The sequence below is a fragment of the Camelus dromedarius genome, chromosome X (genome assembly GCF_036321535.1).
Source record: "Camelus dromedarius isolate mCamDro1 chromosome X, mCamDro1.pat, whole genome shotgun sequence".
Lineage (NCBI taxonomy): Eukaryota > Metazoa > Chordata > Mammalia > Artiodactyla > Camelidae > Camelus > Camelus dromedarius.
This window is the reverse complement of record NC_087472.1, coordinates 111874639-111893279: the sequence shown is the minus strand read 5'-3', so window position 1 is coordinate 111893279 and position 18641 is coordinate 111874639.

The window sequence follows — 18641 nt, the reverse complement described above, 5'->3', positions numbered from 1 at the left end:
AATTTTATCTTTTACTAATTTTTATTGTTGTTGCTGGGAGGAGGTAATTATGCTTATTTATTTATTTCATTATTATTATTTTTTGATGGAGGTACTGGGGATTGAACCGAGGACCTTGTGCATGCTAAGCACGCGCTATATGCCTGAGCTATACGTTCCACCCAACCCTGTGCTGTATTTTTTTTTATGCAGGTTTTTTTTTCTTTTCACTTGAAGCTTACTCTTTGGTTCATACGTTATTTAGAATGTTTAATTTTCAAAACCTTAGGAATTCCAGATTTGTTTGTCATGTATTCTTAGGACGTTCTGTTAAGAGTTTGAAATAATCCTTTGTAGCCATTTCTATTCTCTTAAGTTGTTTATGTTCTTTTTATTTTTTATGGCCCAGAACATGATCCGTCTGAGGGAGTCCCCTTTTAACACTTGAGCAGAATGTGTATTCTTCAGTTCTTGTGTGATGTTTTAAAAAAACGTCAACTGGATGAAGTGGCTGACACTCTCATTGAGGTCATCTATACCCTGATAGAATTTCTGCTATTCTGCTATTCACTCATTCTATTCATTATTGGGGTAGGAATGGTGAATTCAACAAATGTAATTGCAGATTCATCTATCTCTCCTTTCAGTTCCATAGTTTTTCCTATACCTTGTCCTCCGCCAATCCCTATTTTCCGTTACAAACACACACACAGGATTTTAAAATCTTCTGGGAGAATAAATCCCTTTGTCTTTATTCAATGTCTCCTTTTATGTTTTACGTTTTTCCTCTGGCTACTTCATCTGATAAAAATATAGCTTCTTCCAAGTACCTTTCATTTAGCGTGTGCATGCGTTTTTAGAATCAATATTTTATTATTAGTTTATGTGTTTATTTGAACCGTGTTTCTTGTAAGCAGCATATAATTTATCAGGCTTTGCTCTTCTATCCAACCTGGTAATCTGTCCCATTTAGAGGATGGTGTGGTTTTTTATATGTACAACTTTAATTCATCGCAGTCTGTCTTTAAATAACATTATACTGCCTCGCCTGTAGGGTAAGGAATTTACAACCATATTCATATGCCCAATGTCTTTCTCTCATACTTGACGGTAGAAAGAGAATATGCTTTACATTCACAGATGCTATAAACATACCAAACGTTGCTCTTATTTTTGCTTCCAACACCTGTCTTTGAGAGCAATTCAATTAGGAAAAATTAATTTGATTTTCCTTTCATTTATTCCATTGCCAGTGATCTTGTGTGTGTGCATATGTGTGTGTGTAGGTCCAATTTTCTGCCTGGTGTCACATGACCAAAAATCTAAATGCAAAAAAGACAATTTAACTATAATGCCAGTGATAGTGCCAATGATATTCTTGACAGGTGAGTATTTGACAGAGAAGTTCTACACTCAAATTACCTGTCTCTAATGTCAACATCGGCCACCTGGCTGTTGTTGGGTTTCCACCATATGGGCTGGAAGTGTGCGGGTAACGCATAGAAATATGCAGGGTTCCCAGACCATCTTGTTTTGTTATTTCCCTTGAATGTTACCCTCTCCTGGATTGAGAGTGCCCGGACATGCCTGCTACATTATTTTCTTCTCATCCTGACTTCCAAGTCAACAATAATGTGTGTTTCCTTATGTACTTACTGTCACTTGTAAAGTGTAGTCATCACGTAGTATTTATCAAACACTTGCAAGGTGCATCATGTTCAAGTCATTGATCGACATGGTTGTGTATCCCTCAGAATGATCCTCTGAGTAAGTGATTACTTTCCCTCTCTCCTGACCGAGGAGACAGGTGGCTGAGGGACCTGTCCACATCCCAGCAAACACAGTCAGCAGAAATGGCACATGCAACGTGCACACGGGTCAGGACATCAAAGGTGGGCAGGGCACAGCAAGCGGTGACGTTGTAGATTCAGGACCATCAGTTGGATGCTAGAAATTTCTGCTGAGAACTGAAGGATGTGTCCTGTGGGTGTCACTCTGGGAACAGAGACGGAGCGACTGAAAGGGAGTGTACTGGAAAGAGACCCCGGTCACGTAAGGATTTCAAGTGTGACCGCGGGTGTCCGCCGGTGATACAATGCTCTTCCCAGCAGCTCACGTGGCAAAAATCTAATTTTGAGCCATTCTGCTACAGAAGAACTTCTACTCGCTCTGTCAATGCATAACTTGAAAAAAATATGGGACGGGATGCTGGGTTTAAAACTCGATCCTTCTCGTGTTCCAACGTGTACGTCTTTGATTTGGGATTGTTCGTTTCAGCTGTCACCTACAACAGAATAATCATTGTATCTGCCGTTCCCATTCCTTGACTGATTATGATAAAGCTTGCAGTGAGCTGCTTGCTTTATTCCCACTGCACTGGATTCTCATAAGTACCCTTCGATGGAGGGTCTAATAGGTCATATTTTATAAGTCAAGTAAACAAACGCTTGTGCCAAAGGATTATTACTTAAGCTTCACAGAAAGAGCCTGGACTTAAACCTACTTGAGATACACTGTTGCCTCTGAATTGAACTCGAGACAGTGGATACAGCCTCTTTTCCGAAATGGAGGAAGTAGGTGATGGATGTTAAAACAGAGAGGCAGATGCAACGTGTGCGTGAGAGAAAATTGCAACTAGGAGAATTTGAAGAGCTTAAGAGGGTTCAGTGAAAAAAGGAACAAGTTAACCAGGTTCAACGAGGACAGTAATACAGAGAGCCGTTACAATCACCAATAGACGTCTACACACGTAATTAGCACGTACGGACAGACACTGGTCATCGATTAAAATTAACGTCGTGGCCCAGGATTCAGTTTGATGGGGTAAAATTCTAGTGATTATCCCATCGGCAAGCCTCAGGAGTTATTTTACCAAGCTAACTTCACATCTATTTGTAAAAAGTGCGCATGGAAGAATGGCTTCTCCTGAACTTTCAGTCACTCCTGTGAAATGCTATTGCTCCAATACACATTTACTGCCTATCCGCAGCGCCGCTGAAATAAAAACACATACGCCACAAATTGCCTAAAATTACATTAAATATCTTCAGACTGAAAACACTCCAAATGAATGGCAACGCCTTTCCCCCTAGGGTCAGAGATGGGTGTCTAACTTTCCCATAAATTTCTTCGAGAAGTAAGTAGTCTCTTCAGGAAGCACTTCATTGATTTACTTTTTTAATTTGTTCCTCCTTTATGTTTCCTCTCTTTAAGAAACAAACAAAAAAAGAGAATACTTTACTCTTACAAAGATGAACAGCTCAATTCTCAACGCGATAAATGAGCGCAGACAATAACTTGAGTTAATTATTCTAAATTAAAGAATTTTTTTTTTCTCTTAAAGATGAAGTAGAAAAAAAATATTTCAACAGAAAAAAACCAATACTCTGTCACCATGTCTGCCTCTGGCTAAAATTTTAACAGCTGAGTGTTTTTGATACATTTAAACCAGGTAAGAACGTACAAAGGGAATCATCTAAATATCAAATGTGGGAAGGAAGTTAGACATTACACAAACTCACACACAGAACTACATCTCTTTGTTCTTTTCTAAAAATAACTTCTTTAAACTCCGTGCTTGTTTACTGGGACACTGATGGGCCTACAGCTGGCACTTTTATTGTTCTTTTGTTTTTCTGCACCATACGTTAGTGAAGTGAACGTGATTCCAATTTATTTTTGTTTATTGTTGAGAAGGTATGTAAGAGTGCAAAGTTCAGTTTGTCCTTTTAACGATACAGGAAGAAAACAATTTAAATAGACCTTTACAGCTCTCTCATCCTCACCTTCAATGTGAAATGCATTATTTTCATGAATTTCAATGACTTCGCCGTACACAGGGAAGCAATCCCAGCCAAACCCGCATTTGATTTCTGGCTCCCGAAAGTAAACAGCGTTATTTATTGGTCCCGGGTAACAGTGATATCATGATAACATTAAATTTGATCAATTCGATTTTGATGGGAAATTAATACAGGCGTTTAAACAGAGTTTCAGTTATACAGTTCTTGTTTTACTTAAAAAAAAAGTTTTTTGGTTTCAATGTAATATTTTTTGAGATACTGAACATGTCATTGGAAATGTGTGCAGTCAGTAGTATGAAATGATGTCGGAATTTAAATGCAAGATAAAGAGATCGCATTTAGGAACACGGGGGTGATGCACATTCCTTCACCGAGCACGATTTGAATAAACGTCAAGCCGTGTGAACCAGGCTGGAGCAGATTAGGAAATGCTTAAGACGAAGAGAACACATTTTGAAAAAGAGGACATTTTAACTTAATTTAAGTACCTATCTACTTATTTTCTGCAGAGAGACAGCCTCCAAGAGTGAAGGGAACACGTCTTCCCCATTTCTGCGACCCCCGTTCCAAAGACAGAGGCTGAGGAGTCCAGCCTTCGTCCAGTCCTGTAAGGGGGAATGACTATGTTGTTCGATCTGCAATAGACTTCACAAACTTAAGCTACAGGAAGGAGTCAACCTCCTAGAAAACGAGGCCGACTTTGCTAGGGCATGGCACAGAAAGCAGCATTTTCAAAGCCTGACCCTACGGTGGAAGCCATTTCACGGACCCCCAAATTTAAGTGCATCTGAAGCAGGATGAAGAAAGTCCTGGGCGAGGATGCTCTGCCGGTGGAGAGAGAAGGCACGGGAGGTTGAAGGAAGAGCCGGGGACTCTGAAATGTTTTTTTTTTTGGGGGGGGGGGCCCTTCCCTACCTGACCAGGGAGAAATGAACATAAAGACAAAAAGACCCTTAAGATTTCGACTCAGAAGGGACACCGAAACCCTCCAGGCACCAAACAGAAGAGAAACTGGCAACCACATCTACCCGGAGAGGCTGCAAATCCAAGACCAGCTCTTGATGTAAAGCAGACTTTTAATATTACACAGAAGATGATTTTTTTTTTTTTTTTTGCACTGGGAAGGTCTATGCTGTGTATATTGCGCATTTCAGAAAAGGATTTAAATTTCTCTGCATGTGAAACAACAAAGATGATGCAGTGATTAGGTTAGTTTTGAAGTCAGATTTGATAGAAGAATTAAGTCTGTTATGAAATAATCTTCTGGGGATGAGCTGAGAAAAGCAACCATCCCTGACACCCTGAGGAACACACGAAAGTTCAGAAATACGTCTTATGTGAGCCTCCATGCACACACGCAGGAGTCCTGTGCCCTCTGTACCAGAAGCGTGCTGTCCACTGAAACGACTAGCTTTTATTCTTTTATACCTGAAGTCATTTCTTTCTAATTGAATTACAGCTGCTGCACAATGTTATATGTTACAGGTATACAACATAGTAATTTACATATTTTAAACGTTACACTCCATTTATAGTTATTATAAAATATTGGCCATATTCCCCGTGTTGTGCAATATGTCCTTGTAGCTTATTTTATACCTAATAACTTGTACCTCTTAGAGCCCTACCTCTGCCTTGCCCCTCCCCTCTTCCCTCTCTGCATTGGTCACCACTAGTTTGTTCTCTGTAACTCTGAGTCTGTCCCCTTTTTTGGGTTATATTCACTAGTTTGTTGTGTGTTTTTAGGTTTCACATAAAAGTGATGGCATATGGTATTTTTCTCTCTTTCTGGCGTACTTCACTTAGAATGATGATCTCCAGGTCCATCCATGTTGCTGCAAATGGCATTATTTTATTCCTTTTTATGGCCGAGTAGTATTCCATTGTGTATATATACCACATCTTCTTTATGCAGTCATATGTCGATGGACATTTAGGTTGCTTCCACGTCTTGGCTACTGTAAACAGTGCTGCTATGAACGTTGGGCGGAGGGGGCTGGCGTCTTTTTGAATTAGAATTAAACTGCTAGTTTAATTGTTCTCTCACAGACTATTTACTTAGTTACGATGCTTTGATTTTTTGATTTGTTTGGTTTTCATAAACTTCCCTTTATAACGATGCTAACCAAGGCTTTTGGTCACAATTGGTTTTGCATTCGTAACTCACGGCTGTTTGACACTGTAAGAACAGATACCTAGTCATGGAACGTACTTTTCAGCAATCTTTACATAAGACACAATGCAAATTAATATGGCGTTTGCACTTCGGACTGATCACGACTCCACTGATACCATTTACTTTATCTGATGTGTTTAGTAACGATGTTTCCTGAGGCAAAACCACATCCGTGCGTGAGGACGCTGCCTTCACTTAGCAGTCATTAAGAAGTAAACCCAGCTTAGAAACTAAACCAGTGAAATAAAATAAACAAGAAATTACCCAGCATCGGCAGCAAGTTATATCCAATCCTCTTTGGCAGAGATGAATCCATTCGTGGGACCCAACGTCATTCTGTTCATTTTAAAAAAATTATTCAAAACTTTGAGTTCCCCGTTTATTCAACCAGGGGTTCTCAAGATACGGCCCCTGGGCACACAATGTCAGCATCACTGGGAACCTCGTTTGAAATGCAAATTCTCGGTGCCACCCTTGACCACGTGGAGCCGTGCACTTAATTATGTCGACGTGGGAAAGGTCTGCTGGCTTCAGTGAAGTGCAGAAATTCAGGCAAGCTTTTAGATAGCACGTTGGATCTCCAGTGTTATCCTACGAGTTTGCTGCTGCGGGCGGGAAGCTGCAGCGACTTGAAGCAGGAGTTTATCAGACACTTGCACAAAGGTAATGATGATCCGGGTTCTGATGCGGCCGGGCAGCTCCCCCCTGGGGTGGTTCCCATGAGCAAGCAGCATTTCACATCCCCGGGTTTTATGCATCGGGTAGATTTACATCCCACGGGATGCCTGATGGCAGTCCCAAGAATCGGGAAGGTTGAGGGAACCCACTGAATGTGGGAAGGGAGGTAATTACTCCAGAAAGGCGATGGTTTCAATTCTGAGAAGCAGCTGCTCTGCTGGTCTGTGTCAGGTGCACACGTGCATAACCGTGGTGCTCCGGTGAGAAATGCCTCACGCTGATGTGGACACAGCCAAGCGGCGTATCCTCTGACGCCAGCGGCCTCTCCAACGCCAGCAGCCTTGAGCGCTGCTGCTGCCTGACAGCAAAAGAGGGTTGGAGGAAATGAGATCGCCTTTTCCCACCCCTGCACCTGCTGGAAGGCGCCATTTCATCTGCCCGTAGTTGGCTGTGTGCTCCTTTTGTTGGCGTCTGGTGCTATGGTGTGATCGTGCTTGTGTCCTCCCGGAAGTTCATCCAACCTGCGAGGTGATGGCTTGAGGAAGTGGAGACTCCGAGAGGTGATGTGGTCATGAGGGTGGAGCCCCCATGAATGAGATGAGTGCCCTTCGAGTAGAGAGACCCCAGGCGGCCCCCTCACCCCTTCCACCAGGTGAGGACACAGGAGATGCTTTGAACAGGAATTAAGACTCTCACCAGACAGCAAATCTGCCAGCACCTTGACCTCGGACATCCGTCCAGCCTCTGGAACCGTGAGAAATAAATGTTCAGTGTTTAAGCCGCCCCGGCAGTGGTGCTTCCTTACGGCAGCTCCAGCGGCCTAAGATGCTAAGATTGTCAGCCACTCTGAAGTCTGTCACTGGTTCCACGGGAATGCCCTTGGGCCTCCGGCTTACCTTTCTAAGCCAGGGTGAAATGACAAGGACGCTGGAAACACTGAGCACACCAGTGGTTCCGGTCTCCATCCAAACCCAGTTGGGGCTTATGAGAGAACCCCAACTTGGCTTCTTATCCGTCTTCTCGCAGTGATTTGCGTTGTGTGCACGTGTGGTGATGCCTTCTCGTTCAGAAGACCAGCATCCCTGGGCTGTACCGAGTTCTCACAGGTGAGCGTACACCTCGGGGAAGCCTTGTCCTGCAGTTCCCAAAATTGGGGAGCAGAGCTGCCTCTCCCTGCCGGTCCTTGTCCACTTCCCACACCCAAACACATCACCCTGCCTGCTGACATAGCTGCTTTTGCTGCTCTGGACTTCAGGCGTGTTTCACAAAGCCTTTTACTTTATTGGCACAAAAAGCCAGTTTTCTCAACAGGCTAGACTGAGGATTTGCTGGTGAATTTCGCACTCAAGACCTCGGTATATTCTGTACCTCATCATCGCAACCACGCTTCTGGCCACTTTTATATGAGGTGAGAAAAGACACAGGATAACCTGCGTATGTTTAAAAAATAACAGATATTGTAGAACAGATAAACAAGATTATACTGTATAGCACAGGGAAATATACACCAGATCTTATGGTAGCTCACAGAGAAAAAAATGTGACAGTGAATATATGTATGTTCATGTATAACTGAAAAATTGTGCTCTACACTGGAATTTGACACAACATTGTAAAATGATTATAAATCAATAAAAAAAGATATATTGTTAAAAAATTAACAGATACGTTTCTTTGATAAATCTCTAATAAGTGAGATTATATGTGGCAAATACTTACATTCATAAATGAGCTGCCACAATATTTAAATATTGAAAGCACGCTTCTAAATTATGAAGTGAACCATTCTTCTGTCTGTTTAGCAGCATTGCCTTTTCATTGAAATCACGCTGTGGATTTTGTTGAATCTGACTCTCCACAGATCCCCTTAATATCACCTCTTTTTTTTTTTTTTTAACACGGAATCACTTACATACATTTCATGTTTCATTTGTTGGCACGAAATGGTATATGAAACATATTCATTTTAATATACAGATTCTCAGACACTTTCAGCGTTTAATGAAAATTCCAAATGACCCTTATGTTTAGAGTATTTCAGAAAAGTGAGTTCTCTTGCATAAATCGTCTTGCTTTCCATGAATTCTGTATGAAAATAATTCCCAATGAAATTGTCCTTCAAAAAGATGTTCCAGACTTGATGTTATCGTAATGCATTCATGCTCATTTCCAACCATCATTTTGTCAACGGGCTCCATCCGAAAAATGATATTATTTCCAGCATGTTCACTGTTCTCACCAGATCTGTGTTTGAGACCCAGAAAATAGCATGCCTTCCACTGGGGATTTGGAGATTTGAAAATGTTTACATTGGCACCAAAAGTACACAGTTGGGGGAAGTAAGCAAAATCGTTACCAATCAAAATAAAATAATTTGAGACAAGACTTCAATGGGTAAGGCTATTCTGATTCCCTTAGAATTGTGAAGAGGTATGACCGGGAACGTTTTCCTCAATAAAGAAAAGACTCTGTATACAATGAAAACGTATTTTAAACAGCTTATTCCCAGACTTGCTTTGACCACATGAATCTTATGACCTTTTGCTGCAGTCAGTGCAGAAATATTAGAGGTAGAGTCTGTTTTCCTCTGCAAAGTCTACCCAGATACTTTTCCCTTCAAGATTTCCATCCCATCGCTGTCTTATTTTGTCATTGCAGGGATGAGAAAGCAATGAGAGAACTCCTGAGGGCAAATGGTCCCAGACCATGTCCTTTAGGGCAGCTTCCTGCTGGTTTCAGGGCTTCCACGTCCCTCCAGGTGGAAGGTGCCCACACCCGGCTCCCAGGCGGGGTTTAATTGAGTGGTAGAATTCAGCACCTTTAGCTCTTCCGGTCCCAGTTTGGAATAATTTCGTGTGATTTCCTCTCAAGAAGGTAAGTAAAAATAAATATGGATGTATATTAAAAAAAAAAAAAAAGACTGCTGTGTGTCCCTGTTGCATGTCGTCAAGGCGTTCTACACGAATTAAGACCTCCCCACTTGGGGGAGGACGGTGACTGCATGAATACTACATGCACGCGGACCCTAGACTGGCTGGAACCAGAAGGCTGATGATTGAGGTTCCAGAAACATCACCCTGTTCCCCAACCACCAACCGATCAGAAGAAGGCGCATGAGCTGACCACACACCCTGGGACCCTCTGGCCACCATTGTCTTTAAAACGTTTCCCTGAAAGCCATCGGGCAGTTTGGGTCTTTTGTGCATGAGCTGCCCATTCACCTTGCCTGGCGCCCTGCAAACAAACGCTGACCCTTCCTTCCCCACAACCTGGTGTGGGTAGATCGGCTTTGCGGTGCGTCCGGTGAGCGGACCAGAGCACGGTTTCCTGACACTGGCACCCCAGCACTCTGCCTTGTGTAATTCGGGGCTGTACTCTGGTGAAATCACCTTTCTGCGTGTGTGGAATTTAGGAAGTGGTTATCATTGCTCTTAGGCCCTATTTATCGTGCAGTCCTTGGGACACTGTTTATCGTCTGTCACGAGCCATTTAAAAACGGAATTAGGTTGTGGTTGGTCTCTATCAGATGAATGCACGGAAAGGAAAAGTTAGAAACAGGCAGATTTAGCACAGAAGCTGGCTGGGAATGCTTGTTGTTGACACCCTATAATATTGAGCCTCTCCATCTAAGTACCCTTCGATCCAGGCACAGCTTTCCTTGAACGCAGTCGCAGCAGCATGGGGTTTTAGAGTCAGGAGGGGACACTCGGAAGGCATCCCCACCCCCCGCAAGAGCCAGGTCAACTCCAGTGTGAAGCCAGGATCAGGAGCGAGACCCAGGCTGCGTGACCCGAGCCCTGCGGCCTTCACACAGCACGGCCGACTCCTCACGGTGGGGTGAGTGTCTCAGTGAACGTTCTGCACGTGATTCTGGCCCCAGGCTGCTTCCTCCTTTCTCGGTGACGTCTCAGAACTCGCACTCTGTCCTCCATCCATAAATGCTCTTCTTGCACATCAAGACCTGAGTTATCTCAGTTCTAAAGCATGACACCTTCACCTGCAAACGGTAAAATCTCCTTTTGGCTAATAAAGCATGACACTGAGTCATGCAAGCGTATGAAGGTGCCAAGGTGAGGTATTAACGATTCCCATGATTTCTAGTAATTGAGTCCGTACGGATCGCCTATGTGAGCACAACAAAGACGCCTGGAGAAATCCGGGCAGCCGCTCTCTGCCTGAACTGCCCCCTTCTGCTTATTCTTTCAAGACCTAATTTAGGGAGCTCCCTCAGAGTCTAGTTTATTCAGTGGAATATTTTACATCGGATTAACTATAAAATGAGGTGCTCGGCCAGAATTTTGAAACATTGGAATGTGTGCAGTACCATGCTCATAAAATGGGCTGTAAAACCCTCTTCTCCCTGAATGCAGACGTCTATTAAATTTGCTATTGCAGGAGGGAGGGTGTAGCTCAGTGGTAGAGCGTGTGCTTAGCATGCATGAGGTCCTGGACTCAATCCCTGGTATTTATAATAAAATAAATAAATAAACCTAATTAACCCCCACAATTAAATAATCATTAAAAAATAAGTTAAAGATTTTTTTTCTATTGCACATTACCATTATCGGATGAGATGCTACATTCTGAAGTTCATTCTGTTATTGTGTACTCCTAATTGAAAACGAGACGTTCAAAGTCTCCCGTTGATTTAGAAGATTTAAAATGGTTAACAGTGGACATTCAGAGCATTCCAGAACTCTTCTGCACCACGGAAAGCAAATGCTTGTAATCTATGTTAACGTTTCACGTCATCAAATGGTTACTCAACTCGGTACACGCTACTCTGATGTTTTTAACGATGCCTGTGAAGCCATGGCAAGAATTTATGAAAGCAGTTAAAACCAGGAGGTTTGCAGTCCCACGAGGAACGTGTGATGTCGGTCACCTGCTGAGCCCTTCAAACACCCCAATACCCACATTTACCATCTGGACTCTGGACATCACGGTCCTGGGTGGTTCCTGCCGTCACTGACCTGTGCTATGAGAGGGAGAGGGTGGTATCCACCGGGCGGACGGGCGGGACACAAATACCAACCCAAGATGATGTGCTGAGAGTGCCTTTGTGGTGATTACTTAGAAACACGTGGACGTGATTCCTTGAAGGATGATGCGGGTGGCACGACTCTCACAAGATGGTTACTGGACAAACACGTGGACGTGATTCCTTGAAGGTTGATGCGGGTGGCACGACTCTCACAAGATGGTTACTGGACGTACGTGATGCTCACCTCCTTCGTCCAAGAACACGCGTGGTGGTTTATAAGTTTCAAAATATTATCACACACCCCCCATCACGGAAGGCCCCCCATGTTTGCATGCACACACCACAGGTTGGCCACGCGAGCTATGATGAAAAAACAAACTCCCGACCACACAGACACGCACACAGAAGGATGAAATTGAAATCAACTCTCTTTTCACGAGGACTATTCATTTTCACGTTAGAAAATGCACATATAAACATATATAGATATTAACGTAAGATCGATATTCACATAAAAGACAAGGGTAAGTGCAAATATTACATAGAGAGATACTCACCAGTGAGATGCATCTGTCGGGTAAAACTCTGCAAAGTCTGTGACGGAGTTTTCTCCGAATGAATTAATCTGTGCCCACGGGGAGTTGACAGGAACGTCTCCAGCAAAATCTTGCTGTCTGTGATGGGTTTTCTTTCCCGCCTTTCTCATTTCTTTATTTTACTTTGAGACTCAAGACTTAACTGGAGTTTTCTCAGTGCTGCTCGTGTTAGCCCGAGCAGGTTTCTGTTCGTGCTTCCAACTTCGCAAAGAATGACGTCGCTCCCAGGGGTCTGGTCAGTACTCAGAACTCTGCACTTGGCTTTTAAACGATTCAGTTTACTTAGATGGTTGGACTGAAACCTTGAAAACAAAGCCACGAAGTAAGTAATCTTCGGGAACGCACAACTGTCCACTGCATGACATACAGCACATTTCCTTCCTCCATTCAGCCATGCGTGGGCCTTTGGGCTGCTTCCACCTCCTGGATACTGTCAGCAACGGTGCAATGACCACAAGTGTGCGAATGTATCTTCAAGATCGTGGCTGAATTCTTTTGTGTAGACACCCATAACGGGGACTGCTGGGTCCTACGGTAATTCAGGTTTTAAGTTTTTGAGGAAATTCCACGCTGTTTTCCACAGCAACTGAACCATTTTACATTCCCACCAACAATGCCAGAGAATTCCAACTTCATATACTTGCCAACACTTGCTGGTTTTTTTTTAGTTTTGTTTCTTGTTTTTGTTTTGTTTATAGTAGCCATCCTGACCCGTGATAACACTGCGGTTTTGATTTACATTTCTTTGATGATTAGCGACCTTAAGCTTCTTTTCTCATACTTGTTGGCCAATTGTATGTCTTTCGGGCTGAAATGTGTGTTCAATCCATTTTGCCTGTTTTTAACCAGATTATTTGTTTGGTTGCTGAGCTGTGGAAGTTGCAGATATGTTCCTGATAACAACCCCTTATCAGATTTGTGATTTTGTAGTTACTTTTTGAGGCACCGACGTTTTTAAGTCTGTTGTAGTCCCACTTGTCAGTACGTTTTTGCTTTTGTTGCCTTTGGTTTTGGTGTCCAATCCAAGAAATTATGCAGCCTTAAAACTAAACCAAAAAAAGGGACCCTCATCCCCTGCTAAAGCATGAATGGACTTCAGGACATGACGCTGAGCAAAGGAATGAGCCCGTCACAAACGACTCACAGGGCAGGAACCCACCCGTGTAAAGTACCTAAATTGTTGAAGTCACAGGAACAGGAAACAGGAAAGTGCGCACCCAGGGCTGGGAGCAGGGGGCCTGGGAAGTTGGTACGTAATGGCTGGAGAGTTTCAGCGCTGCAGGACGAGGAAGTTCCAGACAGCTGCTGAATAACAATGCAAATGCACGTAACACTGCTGAACTGGACACTCAAAAACGCTTAGGACGGTAAGTTCATTTTTTTTTAACGTGATAAAAAAGAAATTAATTTTTAGGAAAAACAAGGTAAGAGAGTGTAAGTCAGACAGAGAAAGACAAATATCATATGGTATCACTTATACAAGTAATCTAAAAAAACGAAATGATAGAAATTCTATTTACAAACTAAACACAGACTCAGGAAACCAGAAAACAAACTATGGTAACCAAAGGGGCAAGGAGGGGAGGGATAAATCAGGAGTCTGGGATTAACAGATACACGTTCCTATCTATAAAAGAGATAAATGACAAGGACCTACTGCACAGCACAGGAAATTATATTCAATTTCTTGCAATTACCTATAATGGAAAAGAATCTGAAAGTAAAATACATATATGTATGTATACGTATACCTGAATCGTTTTGCTGTACACCTGAAACTAACATTGTAAGTCAACTACACTTCAATAAAATAATTGTTTTTTAAATGTAAAAAGCAAGCAAAGTTTGGAAGTAGAGTGTGTCCCCTCTTTGCATTCGTACTGGGTGCAGATAATCTCGAAAGGTTCACAAGGGGTTAATCATCATACACACAAAATACGAAGGATGTAAATCATCCTAACGGGATGGGGCGCATCCAATGGGACCGTCCTGAAGGGCGTCCCTGTGACACCCGACACCCGGGCACACTGCATGCAGTTACACTGCACTGTGATGGTTCAACACCGGAGAAGCAAGTGCTCAGTGAAACGACTTTCTCGAGGAACAGCCCTGCTCAGTCTATCAGACAAAAACACAGAGACCCGTGTGGCTTGTACAGCAGTGGAAGCACTGGCATCGCTTTATTAAAGAGTACTCATCTGATATTAAATTGGCCATTAACAGATACCCCTTCTTCATTAAAATAACTCACTCTCATAGACCCCATCGATTTATGTACAGACGTGATTGTCCCAATCTTTTAAATCTGTTTGCAACGCCTTTCTTCATTCTTAAGGCTGCGATCCCATGACAAATTTATTCAGCGACAGAGACAGAAATAAGCACACACACACATATATGCACACCTGTGTGTTGTGTGACGGTGTGTGGCAGGTGTGAGTTACATCATTAGACACATTTCAGCAGGGACGTGACATTTTATGCTCTTTAAAATAATCACCAGGGTGCATGTTCTAATTACTGACAAAATGCAAGGACATATTTACTGAATCCACCAAATGCCTGCGATGTATAAACCCACGCTATGTTATTTACCAAATGCCAACATTCCGTGTTTAAGTAGTGGGTGTACAATCAGGAGAAATGCATTCAGCAAAAGCAGTAAAAAAAAAAACAAAAAAAAAAAAAAAAAAAAAAACTGTTTGCTACTGTGCTAGGTTAAGTCACATCTTTGGAGATGACAGAGCTGGTGACCCCAAAATTAACAGCAGGCCCAGGAGGATGCATTTCAGTACTAACTAAATTTCCTAATTTTAGGCAATCATGTCATTAGCTGTGAATCTCTCATATTGTTTAATGGACACATGTTTGTGAGGTTCATAACACCAAGGTAATGCTTGAGACTTCTACGTCAACTTAAAAACATTAAAGCACAGCTCTGCGGTTGGTTACATCCATTTAACCGAGAGGGAGTTTGGTCCAATTAAACTAATTGACTTGATTTACTAAAATCACCCATGAGTGAATTTTTAGCCCAAATTTCAGCCATACCATTTATATTAACATTACACCAGAGAGTGACACAACACTGTAGACCGACTATACTTCAATAATGTGAAAAAGGCATCCAAAAATCCACAAGACCAGTGAGTTTGCCACAGCTCGTAAAGTGTCCTTAGACAGTTGGGGGACAATTCCCCCAAAAATGCCTCTTGAAGGAAAGAATGAAGTGAGTCAAGAAAGTGAGCATATCAGAAACTGAGTTAATAGAAATCCTTTTTTTTAAAATTGAAGGATAGTTCTTGAATGCTCTAGACTCCTTAAAAAAACGTAGCAACAGAGGTAAGTGAATAGGAAAACGCAAGTCTGGGTGATTGAAGGCACGGATGATCCTATAAGACAAGAAAAAAAATATATATATATATATACACAATTAAAAACAGTAACACTTCGGGAGTTTCCACACTAAAGTTGTTTCCTGAGCTTAATGAAAATATTATGACTAGAAGTGTCCTGATCTTGAAGATCCCTGAATTAACGGAAAGGCATTCCCCTAGGGACAGACCCCTGATTTGATTTATTCAATGGGCTTCACCATTAAATATGGTCATATGTCAATAAAGAGAGGATGAAATAGTGGAGAATGACACTTCTAAGTGGATGAGGCTACAGTCGTTGCATGAGTTAACGTAACTGTTAAGAGAGGACTGCTGAAGGTAGTAACTGTACCTTAGGGAAATTATCGAAATGGAAGGGTTTTAATGTCCCCCAAAATGACCCAGTGAACACTTGGGAATTGGCAGGGAAAGAAGTTAGTAATTATGGTGCTAATTTTGTGGATGGAAAAGAGAGTAGGGGCTGATAGTTTTAGAGAAATTCCAACGACAAGTAATAAGTAACTGGATTATTTTTGTAAACAGTTTTTTAAAATATACTTGCCGAGCGGAGGGTATGTATTATCAAGGGAACAGAAAATAATGGGAGAACTTGCAATTAGCAGACGGGAGGGGATGGACTGAATAGTTAATGAGTGAATTGTCCCTGAATCAAATCAATAAAATTTTTAAAAAAAGGGGGATTTCGGGTTAAATATGTCACATTAACATCACGACCAAAACTACAAAAAACCTCAAATGCCTATGAAGGAATCCATAAACGCAATAAACCACACGGGCAAAGGATGTTCCCTGTAACGTCAGATAAAATTGGTCAAAAAAAAAAAAATCTACAAGCAGGACATGAGTTAAGGAATAATGCCTTTTCCCAGAAGGGAAAGACAGCCCCTCCGGAAAAAGGTTCAAACTCCCAGCATATTCAATAAAATAGACTCACACCAATATATCTTGAATTTTGGAGACAAAACACAAGAGTATCGAAGGGAGCAGGGGGTAAAATACAGGACGTAAAAGAAAGTCAGGAACAGTTCACACTTTTGAGGACTTTCATCACAAACTAGAAATACTGTTCTAACTGGAATGATGCTAAGTACAATGGTTGATTAAGGGTGTGGCTTGTTTAAGAATCTAGTAAAAAATAACTTAAGGCTGCAACAGTAGTTTTAATATTAGGAGTTAATGTAGGATCAATATTCTTTGTCGTCTCAAAAAAAAAAAAAAGATCTTGTCACAAAGATTTAAAGTTGGTTACATTTCTTGAAAGGGCTCCCATATTCGGTAGGAGAAAGCAAAGCTAAAATTAATAAGCATATCCAAATAATACGTTTTTGAGTGATTGATGCTTCTGGGTGGTCAGTTTTTGCAAAAAACAAAACAAAAAATCAACCAACTTGCTAATTATTATAATAATGAAGACTTGATTCAAATGCTTTTTAAATTTGATGCTGTGCATTTATTACTAGCTTCTTTCCCACGAAATATGATTTGAATTTAATTGTGAAAATTGTTTCAGTAATATAATTTACATCTCGTGTAAAACCACCTCTAAAGGATGTCTGGGAGAAAAACAAACAGTCGTGGGCACTCATGGTAATAATACTTTTTTACATATCTTCGAAACAGCTGGGAGGACGGGTTTATGATCCACTTCATAGCAGGGTTCCGGTTTATAAACTCATAAAAGATCTATGAATTCGGGTAGAACAAAGAGACACAAGTCTTCCTTGCACCAACCATCATGCTCAATTAAATACAGATTACATTTTTTGTGTGCGGTTACGAAGAAGTTGAAAGTATTTCCTCCTGTAAAACAAATGCAGCAAAAGCCACATCAAGCAAACTCAACAACGTGGCTGATTTGGAGACCCCTTAAAAACAGCAGTCACATCTCAGATTCATTCAGAACACCGGTGTCTGTATTTCCAGGTCATTTACACAAATTCTTTTCTATGTTCTTGCCTCTGTGGGTGCGCCATGGTCTGTCTAGGTTTTTCTAAGATAACGTTCCGTGGTTATGTTATTTTTTCCGATGTGGAATATTAAAACGCTCAAACACGCAGGAACGTTGGAAGGACAGGACGGTGAAGGCACGTGTAACATCCACAGAGATGGGACACATAGATCAATGGAAGAGGGTACAGAGAGCCCAGAAATAAACCCACGCACATGTGGTCAATTCATCTATGACAAAGGAGGCAAGAATATACGATGGAGAAAAGACAGTCTCTTCAAGTGGTGCTGGGGAAGCTGGACAGCTGCCTTTAATAGACTGAAATTAGAACATTCTCTAACACCATGTACAAAAATAAACTCAAAATGGTTAAAGCCCTAAATGTAAGACCACACACTATAAAATTCCTAGAGGAAAATATAGGCAGGTCACTCGCGGACATACATTACAGCAATATACTTTTTGAATCAACTCCTGGAGTAGTGGAAATAAAAGCAAAAATAAACAAATGTGATCTAATTAAACTTAAAAGCTTTTTGCACAGCTAAGAATAGCATCAACAACAACAAAAAAGACAACCTACAAAATGGGAGAAAATATTTGCAAATGATGCGACCAACAAGGGACTAATTTTCAAAATAAACAGCTCATATGCACAATAGATAAGCAAGATTATACTGTACAGCACAGGGAAATATGTACAAGATCTTGTGGTGGCTCACAGTGAAAAAAAAAAGTGACAATGAGTATATGCATGTTCATGTATAACTGAAAAATTGTGCTCTACACTGGAATTTGACACAACATTGTAAAATGACTGCAAGTCAATAAAAAATGTTAAAAAAAATAGTCTTATCGGAAAACTAAACCAGTTGGTTTTTTATTAAAACAACAACAAACAGCTCATTCACCTTACTATCAAAGAAACAAACAACCCAACCCAAAAATGGGCAGAAGACCTAAACAAGGAATTCTCCAAGGAAGACATACAAATGACCAACAGGCACATAAAAAAAATGCTCAATATCACTAATTATCAGAGAAATGCAAATCAAAACTACACTGAGGTATCACCTCAC